Source organism: Ambystoma mexicanum, chromosome 4p, assembly GCF_040938575.1.
Source record: "Ambystoma mexicanum isolate Mex_15411 chromosome 4p, UKY_AmexF1_1, whole genome shotgun sequence".
Classification (NCBI taxonomy): Eukaryota; Metazoa; Chordata; class Amphibia; order Caudata; family Ambystomatidae; genus Ambystoma; species Ambystoma mexicanum.
In genome coordinates this window covers 845161670-845166669 of record NC_090927.1, presented here as the reverse complement: position 1 = coordinate 845166669, position 5000 = coordinate 845161670, and the positions used below count along the sequence as shown (strand labels likewise).

At 47.8% G+C, this 5000-nt stretch overlaps 12 non-coding genes and 6 pseudogenes across 12 annotated transcripts; all 18 read left to right on the top strand.

Moving 5' to 3' along the window:
* Positions 1-90: 90 nt before the first annotated feature.
* On the top strand, positions 91-209 carry LOC138463150 (5S ribosomal RNA). Its single transcript, XR_011265735.1, has one exon. It is a non-coding gene; the product is annotated as a 5S ribosomal RNA (ribosomal RNA).
* Positions 210-315: 106 nt separating this feature from the next.
* LOC138457881 (5S ribosomal RNA) lies at positions 316-424 on the top strand (annotated as a pseudogene).
* Positions 425-530: 106 nt separating this feature from the next.
* Positions 531-649, top strand: LOC138460649 (5S ribosomal RNA). The gene has a single exon (XR_011263322.1). It is a non-coding gene; the product is annotated as a 5S ribosomal RNA (ribosomal RNA).
* A 106-nt stretch (positions 650-755) lies between these two features.
* On the top strand, positions 756-865 carry LOC138459807 (5S ribosomal RNA; annotated as a pseudogene).
* Positions 866-1328: 463 nt separating this feature from the next.
* Positions 1329-1447, top strand: LOC138461639 (5S ribosomal RNA). Its single transcript, XR_011264248.1, has one exon. It is a non-coding gene; the product is annotated as a 5S ribosomal RNA (ribosomal RNA).
* Positions 1448-1553: 106 nt separating this feature from the next.
* Positions 1554-1672, top strand: LOC138457128 (5S ribosomal RNA). The gene has a single exon (XR_011262188.1). It is a non-coding gene; the product is annotated as a 5S ribosomal RNA (ribosomal RNA).
* A 106-nt stretch (positions 1673-1778) lies between these two features.
* LOC138459123 (5S ribosomal RNA) lies at positions 1779-1887 on the top strand (annotated as a pseudogene).
* A 463-nt stretch (positions 1888-2350) lies between these two features.
* Positions 2351-2469, top strand: LOC138461638 (5S ribosomal RNA). The gene has a single exon (XR_011264247.1). It is a non-coding gene; the product is annotated as a 5S ribosomal RNA (ribosomal RNA).
* Positions 2470-2575: 106 nt separating this feature from the next.
* On the top strand, positions 2576-2694 carry LOC138457116 (5S ribosomal RNA). Its single transcript, XR_011262186.1, has one exon. It is a non-coding gene; the product is annotated as a 5S ribosomal RNA (ribosomal RNA).
* A 106-nt stretch (positions 2695-2800) lies between these two features.
* LOC138460986 (5S ribosomal RNA) lies at positions 2801-2919 on the top strand. Its single transcript, XR_011263634.1, has one exon. It is a non-coding gene; the product is annotated as a 5S ribosomal RNA (ribosomal RNA).
* Positions 2920-3025: 106 nt separating this feature from the next.
* LOC138459149 (5S ribosomal RNA) lies at positions 3026-3134 on the top strand (annotated as a pseudogene).
* A 463-nt stretch (positions 3135-3597) lies between these two features.
* On the top strand, positions 3598-3716 carry LOC138461637 (5S ribosomal RNA). Its single transcript, XR_011264246.1, has one exon. It is a non-coding gene; the product is annotated as a 5S ribosomal RNA (ribosomal RNA).
* A 106-nt stretch (positions 3717-3822) lies between these two features.
* On the top strand, positions 3823-3941 carry LOC138457103 (5S ribosomal RNA). Its single transcript, XR_011262184.1, has one exon. It is a non-coding gene; the product is annotated as a 5S ribosomal RNA (ribosomal RNA).
* Positions 3942-4047: 106 nt separating this feature from the next.
* LOC138460973 (5S ribosomal RNA) lies at positions 4048-4166 on the top strand. Its single transcript, XR_011263623.1, has one exon. It is a non-coding gene; the product is annotated as a 5S ribosomal RNA (ribosomal RNA).
* A 105-nt stretch (positions 4167-4271) lies between these two features.
* Positions 4272-4380, top strand: LOC138457454 (5S ribosomal RNA; annotated as a pseudogene).
* Positions 4381-4486: 106 nt separating this feature from the next.
* LOC138463017 (5S ribosomal RNA) lies at positions 4487-4605 on the top strand. The gene has a single exon (XR_011265603.1). It is a non-coding gene; the product is annotated as a 5S ribosomal RNA (ribosomal RNA).
* Positions 4606-4711: 106 nt separating this feature from the next.
* LOC138460648 (5S ribosomal RNA) lies at positions 4712-4830 on the top strand. The gene has a single exon (XR_011263321.1). It is a non-coding gene; the product is annotated as a 5S ribosomal RNA (ribosomal RNA).
* Positions 4831-4936: 106 nt separating this feature from the next.
* The window catches only part of LOC138458431 (5S ribosomal RNA), a 109-nt pseudogene continuing 45 nt past the window's right edge, over positions 4937-5000 (top strand).

Sequence of the window (5000 nt, the reverse complement as noted above, 5' to 3'; positions counted from 1 at the left end):
TCAGGAAGTGAGCCATTTCTCAATTGCCTTTCAAAACTGCAAGGTCTAGCCGACTAGATGCTTAAAAGTACAAAACTCACAAGAACCAGAGCCTACGGCCACACCACACTGAATGCGCCCGATCTCGTCTGATCTCGGAAGCTAAGCAGTGTCGGGCCTCGTTAGTACCTGAATGGGAGACCGCCTGGGAATACCAGGTGCTGTAGGCTTTTTTGTGCTCCAAGTTCAGGAAGTGAGCCATTTCTCAATTGCCTTTCAAAATTGCAAGGTCTAGCTGACTAGATGCTTAAAAGTACAAAACTCACTAGGCCCAGAGCCTACGGCCACACCACACTGATTGCGCCCGATCTCGGAAGCTAAGCAGTGTCAGGCCTCGTTAGTACCTGGATGGGAGACCGCCTGGGAATACCAGGTGCTGTAGGCTTTTTTGTGCTCCAAGTTCAGGAAGTGAGCCATTTCTCAATTGCCTTTCAAAACTGCAAGGTCTAGCTGACTAGATGCTTAAAAGTACAAAACTCACTAGGCCCAGAGCCTACGGCCACACCACACTGATTGCGCCCGATCTCGTCTGATCTCGGAAGCTAAGCAGTGTCGGGCCTAGTTAGTACCTGGATGGGAGACCACCTGGGAATACCAGGTGCTGTAGGCTTTTTTGTGCTCCAAGTTCAGGAAGTGAGCCATTTCACAATTGCCTTTCAAAACTGCAAGGTCTAGCCGACTAGATGCTTAAAAGTACAAAACTCACTAGGCCCAGAGCCTACGGCCACACCACACTGAATGTGCCCGATCTCGGGAAGCTAAGCAGAGTCAGGCCTAGTTAGTACCTGGATGGGAGACTGCCTGGGAATACCAGGTGCTGTAGGCTTTTTTGTGCTCCATGATTAGTAATTGCGCAACTTCTCAATTATTTTTCAAATTTGGTATGTTTCCAAAATAATTGTATCCCGTTTTATAGCGGAAATGTTGGACAACATCATGAGGGCTGGAGCTACCTTTTTACATAGAATTAGCATACAGGTAGTGTGTTCATGGGTAATAAATCGACTTTCACATGTAATGCAGTACAGAGAATATTGAGTCCTTCAAGAGGCATGAAAGAAAACCATTATTGTGTTGATTGTTCTCTCCACCTCCCTGCAACAGACACAGGATGGATGAATTAAAGTTATCCTACCAGACATAGGAGTCCTGAATGGGCCCACCAGTCTTATATATCTCGCCTGATCGAGCCTGATCGAGCGATGAGCGTGGTATCATGTTGCAAGTGGCTGCATGGCTTAGCTTACTAAATGCAAATGCATAAGAGTAATATTCTTAGCATTCCTAGAGCCTACGGCCACACCACACTGAATGCACCCGATCTCGTCTGATCTCGGAAGTTAAGCAGTGTCAGGCCTAGTTAGTACCTGGATGGGAGACCGCCTGGGAATACCAGGTGCTGTAGGCTTTTTTGTGCTCCAAGTTCAGGAAGTGAGCCCTTTCTCAATTGCCTTTTAAAACTGCAAGGTCTAGCCGACTAGATGCTTAAAAGTACAACACTCACTAGGCCCAGAGCCTACGGCCACACCACACTGAATGCGCCTGATCTCGTCTGATCTCAGAAGCTAAGCAGTGTCGGGCCTAGTTAGTACCTGGATGGGAGACCGCCTGGGAATACCAGGTGCTGTAGGCTTTTTTGTACTCCAAGTTCAGGAAGTGAGCCATTTCTCAATTGCCTTTCAAAACTGCAAGGTCTAGCCGACTAGATGCTTAAAAGTACAAAACTCACTAGGCCCAGAGCCTACGGCCACACCACACTGAATGTGCCCGATCTCGGAAGCTAAGCAGAGTCAGGCCTAGTTAGTACCTGGATGGGAGACTGCCTGGGAATACCAGGTGCTGTAGGCTTTTTTGTGCTCCATGATTAGTAATTGCGCAACTTCTCAATTATTTTTCAAATTTGGTATGTTTCCAAAATAATTGTATCCCGTTTTATAGCGGAAATGTTGGACAACATCATGAGGGCTGGAGCTACCTTTTTACATAGAATTAGCATACAGGTAGTGTGTTCATGGGTAATAAATCGACTTTCACATGTAATGCAGTACAGAGAATATTGAGTCCTTCAAGAGGCATGAAAGAAAACCATTATTGTGTTGATTGTTCTCTCCACCTCCCTGCAACAGACACAGGATGGATGAATTAAAGTTATCCTACCAGACATAGGAGTCCTGAATGGGCCCACCAGTCTTATATATCTCGCCTGATCGAGCCTGATCGAGCGATCAGCGTGGTATCATGTTGCAAGTGGCTGCATGGCTTAGCTTACTAAATGCAAATGCATAAGAGTAATATTCTTAGCATTCCTAGAGCCTACGGCCACACCACACTGAATGCACCCGATCTCGTCTGATCTCGGAAGTTAAGCAGTGTCAGGCCTAGTTAGTACCTGGATGGGAGACCGCCTGGGAATACCAGGTGCTGTAGGCTTTTTTGTGCTCCAAGTTCAGGAAGTGAGCCCTTTCTCAATTGCCTTTTAAAACTGCAAGGTCTAGCCGACTAGATGCTTAAAAGTACAACACTCACTAGGCCCAGAGCCTACGGCCACACCACACTGAATGCGCCTGATCTCGTCTGATCTCAGAAGCTAAGCAGTGTCGGGCCTAGTTAGTACCTGGATGGGAGACCGCCTGGGAATACCAGGTGCTGTAGGCTTTTTTGTACTCCAAGTTCAGGAAGTGAGCCATTTCTCAATTGCCTTTCAAAACTGCAAGGTCTAGCCGACTAGATGCTTAAAAGTACTAAACTCACTAGGCCCAGAGCCTACGGCCACACCACACTGAATGCGCCCGATCTCGTCTGATCTCGGAAGCTAAGCAGTGTCGGGCCTAGTTAGTACCTGGATGGGAGACCACCTGGGAATACCAGGTGCTGTAGGCTTTTTTGTGCTCCAAGTTCAGGAAGTGAGCCATTTCACAATTGCCTTTCAAAACTGCAAGGTCTAGCCGACTAGATGCTTAAAAGTACAAAACTCACTAGGCCCAGAGCCTACGGCCACACCACACTGAATGTGCCCGATCTCGGAAGCTAAGCAGGGTCAGGCCTAGTTAGTACCTGGATGGGAGACTGCCTGGGAATACCAGGTGCTGTAGGCTTTTTTGTGCTCCATGATTAGTAATTGCGCAACTTCTCAATTATTTTTCAAATTTGGTATGTTTCCAAAATAATTGTATCCCGTTTTATAGCGGAAGTGTTGGACAACATCATGAGGGCTGGAGCTACCTTTTTACATAGAATTAGCATACAGGTAGTGTGTTCATGGGTAATAAATCGACTTTCACATGTAATGCAATACAGAGAATATTGAGTCCTTCAAGAGGCATGAAAGAAAACCATTATTGTGTTGATTGTTCTCTCCACCTCCCTGCAACAGACACAGGATGGATGAATTAAAGTTATCCTACCAGACATAGGAGTCCTGAATGGGCCCACCAGTCTTATATATCTCGCCTGATCGAGCCTGATCGAGCGATGAGCGTGGTATCATGTTGCAAGTGGCTGCATGGCTTAGCTTACTAAATGCAAATGCATAAGAGTAATATTCTTAGCATTCCTAGAGCCTACGGCCACACCACACTGAATGCACCCGATCTCGTCTGATCTCGGAAGTTAAGCAGTGTCAGGCCTAGTTAGTACCTGGATGGGAGACCGCCTGGGAATACCAGGTGCTGTAGGCTTTTTTGTGCTCCAAGTTCAGGAAGTGAGCCCTTTCTCAATTGCCTTTTAAAACTGCAAGGTCTAGCCGACTAGATGCTTAAAAGTACAACACTCACTAGGCCCAGAGCCTACGGCCACACCACACTGAATGCGCCTGATCTCGTCTGATCTCAGAAGCTAAGCAGTGTCGGGCCTAGTTAGTACCTGGATGGGAGACCGCCTGGGAATACCAGGTGCTGTAGGCTTTTTTGTACTCCAAGTTCAGGAAGTGAGCCATTTCTCAATTGCCTTTCAAAACTGCAAGGTCTAGCCGACTAGATGCTTAAAAGTACAAAACTCACTAGGCCCAGAGCCTACGGCCACACCACACTGAATGCGCCCGATCTCGTCTGATCTCGGAAGCTAAGCAGTGTCGGGCCTAGTTAGTACCTGGATGGGAGACCACCTGGGAATACCAGGTGCTGTAGGCTTTTTTGTGCTCCAAGTTCAGGAAGTGAGCCATTTCACAATTGCCTTTCAAAACTGCAAGGTCTAGCCGACTAGATGCTTAAAAGTACAAACTCACTAGGCCCAGAGCCTACGGCCACACCACACTGAATGCGCCCGATCTTGGAAGCTAAGCAGGGTCGGGCCTAGTTAGTACCTGGATGGGAGACCGCCTGGGAATACCAGGTGCTGTAGGCTTTTTTGTGCTCCAAGTTCAGGAAGTGAGCCATTTCTCAATTGCCTTTCAAAATTGCAAGGTCTAGCTGACTAGATGCTTAAAAGTACAAAACTCACTAGGCCCAGAGCCTACGGCCACACCACACTGATTGCGCCCGATCTCGTCTGATCTCGGAAGCTAAGCAGTGTCGGGCCTCGTTAGTACCTGGATGGGAGACCGCCTGGGAATACCAGGTGCTGTAGGCTTTTTTGTGCTCCAAGTTCAGGAAGTGAGCCATTTCTCAATTGCCTTTCAAAACTGCAAGGTCTAGCTGACTAGATGCTTAAAAGTACAAAACTCACTAGGCCCAGAGCCTACGGCCACACCACACTGATTGCGCCCGATCTCGTCTGATCTCGGAAGCTAAGCAGTGTCGGGCCTAGTTAGTACCTGGATGGGAGACCACCTGGGAATACCAGGTGCTGTAGGCTTTTTTGTGCTCCAAGTTCAGGAAGTGAGCCATTTCACAATTGCCTTTCAAAACTGCAAGGTCTAGCCGACTAGATGCTTAAAAGTACAAAACTCACTAGGCCCAGAGCCTACGGCCACACCACACTGAATGCGCCCGATCTCGGAAGCTAAGCAGGGTCAGGCCTAGTTA